Below are 15,535 nucleotides of genomic sequence, written 5' to 3' on the forward strand. Positions count from 1 at the left end.
AAGGAAGAGAATTTAAGTGGGACGAGAAGTGTCAAGATAGCTTTGATCAATTGAAGAAAAGATTAATGTCGCCCCCAGTATTGGTTATGCCAGACCTACAGAAAGGATTTGATATCTATTGTGATGCATGTGGCCAAGGCTTAGGATGCGTGCTCATGCAAGAAGGGCATGTGATCGCCTATGCTTCTCGTCAGTTACGCAAACATGAATTGAACTACCCCACTCATGACTTGGAATTGGCAGCCGTTGTGCATGCGCTTAAGATTTGGAGACATTATATCATGGGGACCAAGTGTCAAGTATATACGGATCATAAGAGTCTGAAGTATATATTCACTCATGAGGATCTCAACCTTAGGCAACACCGTTGGTTGGAGCTTATTAAGGATTATGATTTGGAGATTCACTATCACCCGGGAAGGCAAATTCGGTTACAGATGCCTTGAGTCGAAAGGAGCATGTTCATTCAGCTGTTGTTGCCCAGCTATCCGACGAGATTGTTGAGGATTTCAGGAGACTTAACCTGGGGATAGTTGCTCATACTGAAGGAGTTACTATTGATGTGGAACCTACTTTGGAGCAAGAGATCCGCAAAGGACAAATTGGTGATGCTAAAATAAAAGAGATCAAGGATCTGATTACGGAAGGTCGAGTTCCGGAATTTACGGAAGATGAGCAAGGCACTGTATGGTTCAAGGACAGGATGCGCGTTTCTGATATTGAAAGCCTTCGAGAGACTATTTTAAAGGAGGCCCATGATTCGGATTATTCTATTCATCCTGGTAGTACTAAGATGTATCAGGATTTGAAACGGAAATATTGGTGGTATGGATTGAAAAGAGATGTAGCTGCACATGTGGCTATGTGCGATGTATGTCAAAGAGTTAAGGCTAAACACCAGAGGCCAGCTGGACTATTGCATCCACTGAAGATACCCGAGTGGAAATGGGAAGAGATTGGTATGGATTTCATTACTGGATTGCCTCGCACCCAGAAAGGATTTGATGCTATATGGGTGATTGTGGATAGATTGACTAAAGTGGCTCACTTTATTCCTGTGAAGACTACTTATAAAGGTTCTCAGCTAGCAGAGTTATATATGGCTCGGATTGTGTGTTTGCATGGAGTACCAAAGAAGATCGTGTCTGATCGAGGTTCGCAGTTTACCTCAAGATTTTGGAGAAGCTTTCATGAAAATATGAGTACAAAGTTGAATTTCAGTATGGCTTATCACCCTCAGACTGATGGACAGACTGAAAGGACCAATCAAGTATTGGAAGATATGTTGAGATCTTGTGCCCTTCAGCATGGAGGAAGTTGGGATAAGAGTCTGCCTTATGCTGAGTTCTCGTATAATAATAGTTACCAGGCCAGTCTGAAGATGTCACCTTTTGAAGCTTTATATGGGAGGAAGTGCAGAACTCCTTTGTATTGGGATCAGACTGGAGAGAGACAGTTCTTTGGGCCTGAACTGATTCAAGAAGCAGAAGAACAAGTTCGTATAATTCGAGAGAATTTGAGAGTAGCTCAAACCAGACAAAAGAGCTATGCTGATAATAGAAGGAGACCACTGGAATTTGAAGAAGGAGATTATGTGTACCTCAAGGTGTCACCACTTCGTGGAATGAGGAGATTCAAAGTCAAGGGCAAATTGTCCCCTCGCTACATTGGACCATTCTTGATCTTTAGACGAGTTGGGGAGGTGGCACACTACAACAGAACAACCCAGTAGCTACGCATGTCTAGCAACACATGGTTTTATATGTTGCAAGGAAGCATATAACAACACTTATTATGTGTTGCAAGTGTTATGTGTTGCTTAGGAGCACAAAGCAACACATATTATGTGTTGCAAGTGTTATGTGTTGCTAACGAGCATAGAGCAACATTTATTATGTGTTGCAAATATCATCGGTGTAGTTATTGGTATGTTGCAATTAAACCATTAAGTGATTAGATTTGTAGCCATCATAGGCATGATTTATATATGTTGCAAGGTAATACATACAGTATTGTAAGTATAACTACTGTAGAAAATTACTATTGTAATTATACATACTGTACAAATTTACGCAACTGTTTTATGTACACCGTAAAAATTTATAGAAAACTGATATTGAAAAAAACAAAATAGTATACCCTGGTATTTGATCCTGCAACCTAACCTATGGGCATACCATAATCTGTGCTTTAGTAACCAAATGAGCTATTGACGAGTTGTGATAGGAAAGTGTTTATAATTTACTTATTCTATCTTTGGAACGCGGTGGATCCCGGTCCAACACCGGAGGTACGCTAGGGTTCCACCTGAGATCTTCCTTCTTCCCGCTCTGCTCGTCTCCCCATTGGATTCCTCGCCGCTTGTGGTTTCTTCCCCGTTGTCATAGAGTCAGGCAAAGGTCCTGTGCGCCGTCGCAGATCTTAGGGAGGTCAGTGCGCCGTCGCTATTCCCTTTGTCTCTGTGCGCCCTCGCTCATCTCTTCTCTTCGTCTCTGTGAGCCATAGCTCCTCTTCCCTTCATCAAATTCCCTGGTGGCGTGGATATTCTGGATAGTTCCCTGCATAGTTCCTAGCAGCACAACGGCATAAGGCAGAGGGGGAGAAGCCAATCATCATCCGGTACGTTTCTTGATTTCCTCTTCTTGTTGCCTCCGATCGACGAACACTAGGGATGCGCAGTAGCCGGGTCTCAGTTTCTTAGGGAGTGCACGAAAGGTTGAACTAGTACCATTATTTATCGACTTTCTAACAATCAGAAGAGTAAGGTATGGAAAATTTTCTGAACATATCTAAAACATGATATTTGATTATGTATAGACTAGCTGGGTAAATATAATTTTGAGCTATTATTGTGTTACTTGTAGACATCTAGAAATCAATATACTAATACAATTGAGAAATAAGTTTTAGATTTTTTATAGTAGAATTAACATCAGTATTTTTTATAGTTTCATAATGGATTTAGAGGTGGTGAAGCTTCTTTTGCAATGTGCTAAAGGCTCGGCTCAATATGTAGCCGGTGTAAAAGGCTTCTTAGAATTTGCATTCAAAGATAAACCTGAAGGAAGCAAGAATTATTGCCCTTGTAAGTCATGCGTGCACACTACTGTGCAGCCAAGTGATGTTATGTTTGAGCATTTGGTGTGCAATGGGATACTTGAGAATTATGACCAATGGGATTTTCATGGAGATACTTCTGGGCATGGAAATAATAATATGGGTCAAAATAGTTGTAGTAACGAAAGACAAGTTAATATGACGCAAATGATTCATGATACAATACAACACATGTATGATGACACACTTATGGTTGATGGCAATGCTCCTATGAAAGGGTCCTGTTTGGATGCAGCAAAGTTTTATAAGATGATTGAGGAATCCAATAAGCTGCTATGGACAGGATGTGAGTTGACAATTCTGACTTTATTGGTGCTTCTATTTAATATAAAATCAATGAACAAATGGACGGATAAATCTTTTGGTGATCTTCTTGACATTCTTCGTATGGCTATTCCAAATGGACAACAACTCCCCAAGAATTTTTATGAAGCCAAAAAAATTATTTCAAAATTTGGATTAGGGTATGAGGACATTCATGCTTGTCCAAATAATTGCCAACTATTTTGGAAGGGAAAAAAAGATGATGATTTCTGCTCTACCTGTAAGGCCTCACGGTGGAAGGGTATGCAACCTGAGTCGGTTTTAATAAAGAAACAAAGAAGGAAAGCTAGTCCTTGCAAAGTTTTGCGATACTTTCCTATTAAAGATAGGCTAAAAAGATTGTTTATGTGCAAGGATATAGCACCTCTCATAAGGTGGCATGATGAAGAGCGCATAAAGGATGGTGCATTACGTCATCCAGCAGATGCACCCGTATGGACCAGGTTCGATGAAAAGTTCCCATTTTTTGCATCAGACTCTCGCAATATTCGTTTTGGGTTGGCTACAGATGGGTTTAATCCATTTGGGATGTTGAGCAGTACTCATAGTTGTTGGCCAGTAGTTTTAACAGTATATAACCTACCTCCATGGTTATGCATGAAAGATCATAATCTTATGTTGTCCTTATTGATTCCTGGTCCTAAAAGTCCTGGAGACAGAATTCATGTGTTCTTGGAACCACTATTGGAGGACCTGAAAGATATATTTCAGAATGGCATGTCCACATATGACGCATCGAGAGATGAACTATTTAATTTGCGAGGGGTTGTTTTAATGACAACAAGTGACTTGCCAGGTTTAGGAATGCTCTCATCACATATGGTTCACGGTGAATTTGCTTGCCCGCCATGTGGTGACAATGCATGGACCAAACGTCTAAAGCACGGTCGTAAGTCATCTTTTATGGGACACCGTCAATGGCTTGATGAAGACCATCCTTATCGTTTTGATGCAGATTCATTTGATGGAACAACAGAGCTAAGATCAGCTCCTATGACCTATTATGATCGTTCGATTTTGCCTAACATAATTTCACTAGGGGATTTTAAGAATTCTAAAACTTACAAGTCTGTAAGTAGCCTGTTCACATTGCCATATTGGGATCATAATATTCTGAGATACAATCTTGATGTGATGCATATTGAGAAGAATGTTTTTGATAATCTACATGGTACACTGTTCAATTTAGATGGAAAGACAAAGGATAATCTCAAATCTCGTCTAGATTTACAAGACATGAACATTAGACAAGACCTGCACCCCCAAGAGAAACCTTCCGGCAAATGGTATTTGCCACCAGCAAGATATGCTATGAATAAAAGTGAGAGGCAAGCATTCTGTAAAGTACTTCGAGGAATAACAGTTCCTGATGGGTATTGTAGGAATATAGCGACATGTGTTAATGTTGCGGAAGGGAAAATTGTTGGTCTAAAAACTCATGATTGTCATGTCATGATGCAACAACTTATGCCTATTGCTTCCAGGGGGATTCTTCCAGATGATATTACAGCACTACTGTTTGAGTTGTCTGCATTTTTTCGAGGGATATGTTCAAAAGTTCTCCGTGTCGATGAGTTGGACCATTTGGAAAAATCTATTATTATTACTCTATGCAAAATGGAGATGGTTTTTCCTCCTGGTTTTTTCACGGTGATGGTTCATTTAATAGTTCATCTTGTGGCTGAATGTAAGATTGCTGGACCAGTCAATTATCGATGGATGTATTATATTGAGAGGTACTAATGAGCTATGGTAACAATATTCGTTATACAAATAATTTGGTTGTTCAATCTAATAATTTAGTTATTTTGTTTGTGTTGTAGGTACTTAGGAAAGCTAAAGTCATATGTTCGTAATAAAACTTATCCAGAAGCTTGTATTGCAAATTCATTTTTGGCAGATGAATGCATGGTGTTTTGTTCTAGGTACATCGATGGTTTCTCGACTAAACATAACAAACCATCAAGGAATGATGATACAATAGATGAGTTTGCTTCCAGCTTGTTTGGACATGCTTCTTCTTTGTTTCCTCCTACTGGGAAAGCTTTAGGAAAATCATCAAATTTCATTTTATCTGAGGTTGAGAAATTGCAAGTGCATAGATATGTACTTTTTAATTGTGAAGCTACGATTCCTTACCTCAAGTAAGATACTATACTTAATGTTTGATTTATTCCATATTTTTATTGTAATTTTGTGTTAAATACTAAGTAGGGAGCATGCAAGTCATTTGAAAAGGAAAAGACGCCAACGTCGCCTAACTCCAAAAGCAATTGAACAACTACAGAATAAAGAATTCCCTCATTGGTTTACAGAACATGTAAGTATGTGGATAGGATTTTAGTATCGCAATGGTTATAATTATAAGTATTTAAACTATGTTTTTCTTACGATACACAGATCCTGCACCTGGAGGAAACAAATGGAAGTGATACCATCAATGAAGACATTAGATGGTTAGCTCGAGGGCCCCTAGATTCAGCAAAACGTCATAGATCATATAACATTCGTGGTTTCAGATTTAGATCCAAAAGGTATGACAAGGCAACTCAGAATAGCGGCGTTGTTGTTAATGCAAAGACATCAAGTTATTCTTCTGCGGCTGATAGTAACCCTATTCTTGGAGATATTATGTACTATGGAAGGATAATTGATATAATTGAGGTCGATTATTACAGTAGATTTTCAGTGGTTTTGTTCAAATGTGAATGGGTCGATGTGACTAGAGGTAAAGGAGTGCAAACAGATAAATATGGGTTAAACCTAGTTAATTTTTCTCATCAAATTCATAAAGGTGACAAGGTTGAGGATGACCCATTTGTATTTGCCAATCAAGTTGATCAAGTTTTCTACATAAATGACCATATTAATGAAGGATGGTCAGTTGTTATGAAGATGAAGCCTAGAGATGTATTTGACATGGGAGATGAATGGAATGATGTAGAATGTGACCACTATCATGTCAGTACTGTGGCAGAACTATTTAATAATGCATATAACAAAAAATCATGGACTCGGCGAGATCAGGAAGGAATTACTGTAGATGCAGCAACAATATATACTTGTCCCAATTCAGATGAAGAAAATGAGTAATAATGTCAATGGAAATCAACATGGACACCAGGGATGATGTGGCTGTCCAAAAGCTGAAATGATGTCTTCTGTTTTCTAGAGTGCCTAGCTTCTGTCCAAATGGACCGAAAACAGTAGAGTGAAAACAGAAATTTGAATGGACAAATGGACTGAAAACAGAAGACTGAATTGACATACACAAACTAGACCCTACCAGCTAAATTAGCCAAAAGAAACTGGGTTGCAGTGTGAAGTGTTTATGGTTTGTTGTGCAGAGCCTAGATCGATAAGTTACTCCAGTTGTAATAATGTCAAAGGTGAGTGTTTTTTTGTTAGCAGTGGTGAAATAGCTTTCTACTATTCTTGCTAATATCTTTATTTTTGTGCACTCAGATATTGGCAAGGGAAATCTGCTGGGATGCTTTCGGCCATACGCTGTTGATCTCAAAGATCAGGGAGGAGTAGAGATGTGCATGTGTTTATACATTACAGTATGAATCAGAGCTTGTGTTGTTGCCAGCAAATATAATTTCCACTTGTGTTGTTGCCAGCAAATAGAAAGAAGAAATATAGCCAGCAAATATAATTTCCACTTGTGTTGTTGCCAGCAAATAGAAAGAAGAAATATAGCCAGCAAATATAATTTCCACTTGTGTTGTTGCCAGCAAATAGAAAGAAGAAATATAGCAGGTAATATTGAATACTTGTATGTTCTGAATACTAATGTGCTAGCAGCTACCAGTATGTCTGGAGTGGACTCGCAAATAACATAACTAGCAGTTCAAGCTAAGCTAGCGACCTAGAACAGAAGGAACCAGATCTACGAAGGTTTGCATGTGAAGTTTCAAAAGAAGGAACCAGATCTGCGACTACATTTCAACGGGGCCGGGAAAGCAACAGAACAAGACGAGGGGAAAGGAAGTCCGATCCGTTTCAAACAAACTGACTTGAGCTCTTCATCGTAACACAAGGGGCATATTTGTCCACACGTGAGATCACTGCGACCCGTTACCTGTAGATAGCTGTGTATGCCGGGTTAAGACGAGAACAATACCAAAACTACAAAAGATAGATTGTTATAATAACAGGAATCTAATTGGCACCTTCGGGATACCACTTTTACGAAGCCGCGAGATCGGGATACCTGAGATCCAAAATACTCGATGAGGGGGGATTGAAACGCAAGAAACTCTAACAGCCGTAATGCGAAGCTTCCAGGAGCAGCGGATGCGTACGCCAGCTGCAGGTGGAGAGTAGGGATGGCAACGGGTAAAATATCCGCGGATAGTGTCTCTGGACATCCATATCCGCGACTTATATCCGATATCCGAACCCGTACCCGTTACCCGCTATCCGCGACTGGTCGAGCGAGGGCTTCGTTGGATTGCTGGAAGCCTAGAGAACGCTTGTGGCCTTGTGGGCTGTGGCGATGTGGCCCGTGGGCCTGTGGGACGGGTGTAATTTTAACGGATATTCGGATATTTGGGTATGGATATTGATTTTTCGTATCCGTTTTAAAAATATCCACGGATATCAAGTGCTACCCGTATCAGCATCCATGGGTACAGACTCGTACCCAAAACCGTGCCCAACGGGTTTTTTATCCGCGGGTACGCGGATAAAAGGCATCCATTGCCATCCCTAGTGGAGAGACACGTTTACGCCTACCGTTGCTATAGGATCGGACGATGAATATTAAATAAGATGACGTAGACAACGTGATAGAGCCTGTTTTAAACCCGCTTTCATATATAGACGATTTGTGCGGGCAGGGCAGGGGTACAGGAATTGGAGTTCCACCCAAGCGCCAGAGGATGTCGTGGAGTTCACGGGTGTCGTTGACGGGGTCGAGGACATGGACAACAGGGATGACAGTAGGTCGAACATCTCCCACCACGACAGGGGGTGGACTACGGCCTCGTGAGTCTACGAGAGAGAAGGGGATGGGGGTGCAGTACGAGGCGGCGACGATGTGAGGATGGGAGAGAGAACATAGAACGATTGACGGAGGATTCAGAACAAGCGATCAGATGGACGGCCATGGTCTTTTGGGAGAATCAATTTAAAAACATTATAAAATTTATTATATTTGTAAATATTTCATAACCAATTGAAAAACATTATAATCAACATTTTTACATCTTTGTAATTTTTTAGATCGGTTCGTATAAACTTTGACCATATCTCCGACTTATGTCCTCAATCGAGATGTCCTAGAATCAGGTTGCATTTGTTTCGCATTGAACTTTTAGACCCATGATTTTTTAATACATATAGTTAAAAATTATTTTTATTTATGACCCATGATTTATCAATGTATGGAAGTTAGATTTGGCAAAGCTTTCTTTTTAATTACATCTAATAAGTATTTCCCTCCATTTTACCTCTGTCTCTAAAAGTATTTCCCTCCATTTTTTTACTGCTAAAGCAAATCTCACGAGGCTCCGTAATCATCGTGCAGTTTCCATCTTCAACTAGATAACCTCAAGCGGGCTCCTCTCCTCTTCATCTTCCTCACCCATCCGCCAGGCGCCAGCCATCCCGCGCTCCAGCTATCGCGCCCAGCCAGCCGCCATCGCGCCAGGAGCCGCCATCGCGCCAGACGACGCCGGCTGCCCTCCAGGCTCCAGGTACGCCGCCGCCCGCCGGGCCCCCTCCTCCCTCCTCAGTCCTCCCTACGCCCTACAGGACCCAGGTATGCCGTCGCCGTCGGCTGCCAGCCCCCCTCCAGATCCAGTCAATGTGTGATAAACTGTTTGGTATATGGAGCAACTCCTATGATCCCTTGGCTGCTGATGTTCATAATCCCACTCATATTGAATAACCCCACTGACCACTACTAATCCCATGATGTTGATGTTCATAATCCCTTGGCTCCTATGATCCACTTCTAATCCCTTGCTGCTGATGTTAGAAAAAATCAGTGCATACTAGTTACTCGACAGTTGCTACCTGAGTTATATTAGTATTTGTCATTAGTCGGTATGCTAGTCCACAAATAATGCAGTAGCACTAGCACAAGAACTCTGATAATTTATGTCATTGTGTAGTGGAGATGCCAAGGGGAAGGAGGAAGCAGACCGTTGAAAGCAATGAGGAGTATCTATCAGAGGACCATGTAGGGCAAAAAAAATTACAGAAAACTCTTGCACATGAATCAGATACCGAGATGGAAGAAGAATCGTTTGCCGTAGGTGGACATGATCAAAGTGGTGAGGTTTCTGAAATGGAGCCTAATTCAAAGAACCCAACTGATATGGATGCAGACATTGAGGTTGAAGACGAAGGTACTGAAATAAGATAACGTACTTTTTAAGAATAGTCGTAATCATCCATTTGTAACCATTTGTTCCATTATTTTTGCATGTTGACCCCGGATAGAGACAAATGTGGAGGTGAAAAGGCGGGGTAAGACAAAACTATTACAGGTCTGGAACATTCCTAGAGGGCATAGGATTGTAGTACAATGTAATGAACTTGACCAGCCAATTGGAGAAGAGGCAGGAATCATGGGAAAATTCCTTGGCATGGTAGCCAGGAATGGAAACTTGTGTAGCTTAAGCTACAAGGATTGGAGGCTTTTGATAGGTAAGAAAGAGAGATTGACTAATGAGCAGAAAAATAAGGAGGATATACTTAAGCAAGTAAAGGTATGACACATTTATTGCAGTAATTATCTAGAAGATGATACATAGAGTAATTTTACCATTGTCTTTATATACTGTATGCAGAGGAGATTCCTTTATCCTGCTCGTATGGAAAAATGGGTACTAAAAACCATTGGAGAGAGATGGAGGCAACATAAATCTAACTTAAAATCCATATATTATGATGCACATAAGGGTTTGGAAGCTAATTACAACAACGTTCCACCTGGGGTAATTGCGGATCAGTGGATTGCACTTGTGAATCATTGGGTGACCACAAAAGCAAAGGTTCATGGCTACCTTTACATTAATCAGTTATCTTGTGCAACTTGTCAGTTGCGATTACATTATCTATGTAATCATTTTATGGTAGGATATAAGCATGGCGAATACGAATAACCGTGGAAAAAAAAAGACTACCCATACAGCCGGCACAAAGAGTTTCGCTCGGACTAGAGAGGATTTGGTACTTCTGTTGCAACTACACTTGTGAAGAACATGCTTTTTACAACCATATTTCTGTCACTAATCTTTATTACCTTACATGTCCAACAGAGGGAAAAAGATCCTGAGAAGAAATACCCTCACAGGGCTATTTTATATATCCACACACACAAAGCGAACCCTACCAAGAACACAAATCCACATGTGGTACAATTTTCTACAAATATTTACTGGTTCAAAATTTTTATGTACTTGTGACATGCTGAATAATTTAATCCTTTTAAAAGAATGATTTGCAGGAACTGTTAGCAGAGCATCCAGAATTTGCAGACACTAGCCAAGGAAAGATTGCATGGAATGGAGATGCACTAAACAAGATATTAGGAGAAGAGAAGCCTGGTCATGTGCATGGCCTTGGTCTTGTTCCAAACCCGAACAAAGTGTTAGATGGGACAACATCAAGACGTCTTAATCAGCTACATGTAACATCTTTGGACCCAACAGCAAGTGAAGATGTCCTCTCTTTGAAACTTCAGATGGAAAAACTCGTAAACCATGTACACAAGCAAGATGCTACTATACAAGAATTGCAACAAAAGAGTGTACTCTTCGAACAGCATCAAAGTGTACATGTAAAATTATTGAACTCCATTTCACAATCAGTTCATACAGTAGGTCTATGTGTAACATCTAATCCATTTGGTTATTTGTTTGCTATGACAGGGATGTTTCGACGATCTTCCAGCGAATCAATTTCCAACGTCTTCAAAACGTAAAGTAGGCATCTGTATGGAATTTACACATCCGCACTTTCTTACATTTTAGTACCTACTACTTCATCTTGTAGTTATTTTTCATCAGCGTGTATATGTTGAGCCACAAAATCAAGAATTCAGGTTGGACAATGAAAAAACTTACTCTCAGGTATGATTGCATTACATTGCCTTGTTCGCTTCCGATTGTTGTGGCTGCGCTATGGCTTTTTCTACAACACAACATAGTTATTTTACAATGTACAACAGCAGCCATAGCTACAGCCCCAGCAAAAAGTAGCGCTACTCAATACCCCCTATAATTTTTTTGCTAAACTACTAATCTGTATTTCATAAAGAGAGAGCAAGAGGCAAAGGAGTACGAGGATTTGCAACAAACATTCAGAAAAACTTCTACTATCCATAAGGTCCTCTGCTACCTCATAACTCATCTTTCTAGATTTCATGGTATAATGCAAACATTAATAATATGTATTGAATTAAAGAAGATTAAGGTGGCTGATACTAGGCAAGGTAAATTACAACGAACTGATAGACTACCCACTACCCATAAGGTCAGCTACATCAAAATTTCAATACATGGAATATATACGCCCTACAAAGTGATGTTTTATTATATTCATTTTTCAATTTAATATATTGGCAGACAAGGCAATTTGAGTTGGAAAGAGACATTACCTTCGATAATACTAAGCTCGCTAATTCATCGAAGGTGGGAATGCAATAAATTTATTCAACATACATAATCATGATTGCTTATCTTTACATTGATGTCTCGCACATACAGAGTATGACCAAGGAACCAACTTCTACTTCCTTAAATGAAGAAGCATCTAAGAACCAGGTACTTCTACACATGACCCATGTATTGTATTCATTGTTCATTAGTAAGTAGTAGTATCTCACATACTACTCATTCTTGAATGGAGATGCATTTTAATTGGCAGTACACTAGGGTGTTGCATAACTAAATTGAAGTTAATAATATGTACAAAATTAACTATTTCGTAATCATCCAAAAATATTAAAATATTGAATACTCATTGTGATGTAATGACAGGTAAAAAGGAAAGATATGCAATCTGCAACTACCTTTGATAAAACCAAGTGTGCTACCACATCAAAGGTGACAGTGAAAATCAACTTTCTTGCTAAGTATATCGAATTGTTTTCATTACTAATATGTATTAGTTATAGGTTATGGTGCATGAAACAAAAGGTGACTCAAAAATTTGTGTACATTCATATTCTTAAATCCACTTTACTAATTCGATATTGTTGTCCATAAATCAGGGTACTCCAGGTGACCGACCAACAGATGAGTCAATATTGGTAAAATCAAAATTTTCTTACCATTATTGTGCCCACATTACATAAGTATTTACTGATACACTTGAGCATGTTTACTAGACTGGAGCACAAGTGTTCTTAAAAAGCTGGAGATGTCCAACCAAGACTGTTGCCTTAGGCACAGTACTTGGTCGAGACCCAAATCATAAAGTTGGAGGTGTTAAGTTAGGCAGAGAATTTTGGATGGTGCGTGTTAGACTTGTAATACTGCCTATTGAGCCTTTGATTCGACCATACGACAACATGGAGGTTATTGGTGATGTCGGCAACAATCTTATAGCATGGCCTTCGTGTTGTGTATGAACTACCCTCTTACTTAACTAGTCATTACTACTCTGAACTACTACTATCAATTTCAGTATTATGATTATCCGTGCAGATTGAAGACGACAAAAACTGATATATGCTCATTTCAACATCACGACGCTTCAACTCAGTTCAGGATGATATCATGATGTAAGTTCACTGTAATCCCCTCATTGTGGTTTATTGTTTTAGACTCTTGGACCCCTAAGAAGTTTACGATGTTCCTATATATGATAGTATAACACATGGTGCTCAATTATTTTTGCATCATCAACATGAGTCCACCACAATTGTTTTTCTGAAATGCTATCTTATTGTTCATCAATTTCAGTTCAATGTTGCATATGAGCTATATTTCATTTCAAGCTACTGAAACTTCTTCATGAAAATATGTAATTATCATAGTTTGGGTGGGGATGGTTAGAGAAGAGGCACATTTCTGGTTTGGCTCGACGCAATGTTAAATAGGCTTGTCCAATGTGTAACAGTACTTCAACATCAGTGCAATTCAGTGCAGATCGATGCAGATCAGTGTTCTAATTTGGTTGGTTGTCTAGATGCAGGCCCCATCTATTTGGGTGGTGAAGTGTGAGGATTATTTTGGGTTATATCATGTCCCTGAGGTGATGAAGGTGGTAGCTGCATCCATGAACATGGAAGGCACTACAGCACGCTGGCTACAGGTGTACAGACGGAAGGGTGGATTAGGAGACTGGAGAGGTCTGGCCAAAGCAGTGATGGAGAAGTTTGGGGCTGATGTTTATCCTAAGGCCTTGAGAAAGATGATGAATATTAAGCAGACATGAGAATTGGATGAATATATACAGGAGTTTCAGGAGTTGAGATATGGTACTGCTATCCACAATCCAGAACTAGATGAGATATTTTTTGTTACTCAGTTTTTGAAGGGGTTGAGAAGTGAGTTGCAAGGTCCTATTATGGCACAATTACCTCATACAGTGGATAGGTTTGAGGTGCTAGCCCAGGTTTAACAAGAGATTGTTGATCACAAAGGAAAAGGCAAATTCCACAAAGGGGTGTTGCCAGCAAAGATGGGAGTCAGCAACGGGACTATGGTAAGAGGAGTGGCAGAGAATAGGGGATGTAGTAAGGAGAGAACTGAAAGAGTGCATGGCTTGTGTTTTGCTTTTGGGAGAAGTATGAACCAGGACATGCATTGAAATGTAGCAAGGTATTGGCTCCTCAGTTGCATGTTTTGACTCAGGAAGATCTGAAGCTGCCTTTGTCCCCTAAGATGTGGGAATAGGTGGAGTAAGAGGAGGAACAGGAGGAGAAGGAACATCAATTATCCATGCATCACCAAGACACGCAATTCAGTGCAGATCGGTTTTGGGGAGAGGGAGTGGTTTGGAGTTGAGTACAGTATTTTTCTAGTCTATACACATTCAGTAGCACATCCAGTTCGTTCTTAGGTTGTTTCGTCAGGGGTAATTAATATCGCAGGGATGTCCAACAACAAAGATATTGTTGTTAACTTGATTCTTGTGTATAATTGGCTACCTCCATTTAAATTTATGCACGGGTACAATATAGAACATCATGAAACATTAATGTTGTTGATCACTAACTTATATTATTGTCTTTTCAGTTTCGAAGCTGCAAGATTTCTACAGAATCCAAAGACTACTTATTTCAAACCGGATGGCGTGGATCACTACGATGAATTTCAGATTTGTTTAGGATATGAGTCATATGTTGTTTATATCTTTGTCCCAAAAATACTTGAACACGCATCAAGCGGTGATTATTTTAAGTTCTGCTATGCTGAATCGTGACTATTATTTTATTTAAATGCAAAATTATTTGTCCATTATTGTCATGTTTATGCCTATGATTATCAAAATTATTTCTCGTTTACTATTGGCAAATGTTGTTGTATAATCATTTTATTAATAAACGATTAATTCTTTGCAACACATGTATGTGCTGCCACAAATCCATTACAAATGTTACCATTGCTATATGCTTCAACCACCTTGCAACACATATATGTGTTACCATAAATCCAATCAAAATGTTGCCTTAACCTACTCGTCATTGCCAGTACAAACGCATGTAACTGTTGGAGTAGGGACTAAATATCCGTTGCAGCATAGCAACACTTATAGTTATGGCTTACCAACGTATATGTAAACGTTGCAATAGTACCTAGCAACGGCAATATAGGCAACACATAATTATGCGTTGGTATTAGGCTCAGCAACACTTATTTGGACTTCTAGCAACGCATAAATACGTTGCTATAGGGGTTTTTTTTGTAGTGGCATACCAACTTGAGTTACCTGCTAGTCTATCGGATGTGCATAATGTGTTCCACGTATCTCAACTAAAGAAGTGTCTCCGTGTCCCTGAGGAACAATTACCCATGGAAGAGCTCAGTGTTCAAGGTGATTTGACTTACGCGGAGTACCCTATCAAGATTCTTGACACTTTGGACTGAGTTACAAGAAATAAGGGGATAAAGATGTGTAAAGTGCGATG

At 39.6% G+C, this 15,535-nt stretch overlaps 1 non-coding gene across 1 annotated transcript; it reads left to right on the top strand.

The window, feature by feature from the left end:
* The first annotated feature begins 12,439 nt into the window (after window positions 1-12,439).
* LOC103634179 (uncharacterized) lies at window positions 12,440-14,709 on the top strand. Its single transcript, XR_002263384.1, has 5 exons — window positions 12,440-12,503; window positions 12,671-12,709; window positions 12,788-13,024; window positions 13,107-13,183; window positions 14,643-14,709. It is a non-coding gene; the product is annotated as an uncharacterized protein (transcript).
* Window positions 14,710-15,535: the final 826 nt, after the last annotated feature.

This window comes from Zea mays, chromosome 7 (assembly GCF_902167145.1).
Source record: "Zea mays cultivar B73 chromosome 7, Zm-B73-REFERENCE-NAM-5.0, whole genome shotgun sequence".
Classification (NCBI taxonomy): domain Eukaryota; kingdom Viridiplantae; phylum Streptophyta; class Magnoliopsida; order Poales; family Poaceae; genus Zea; species Zea mays.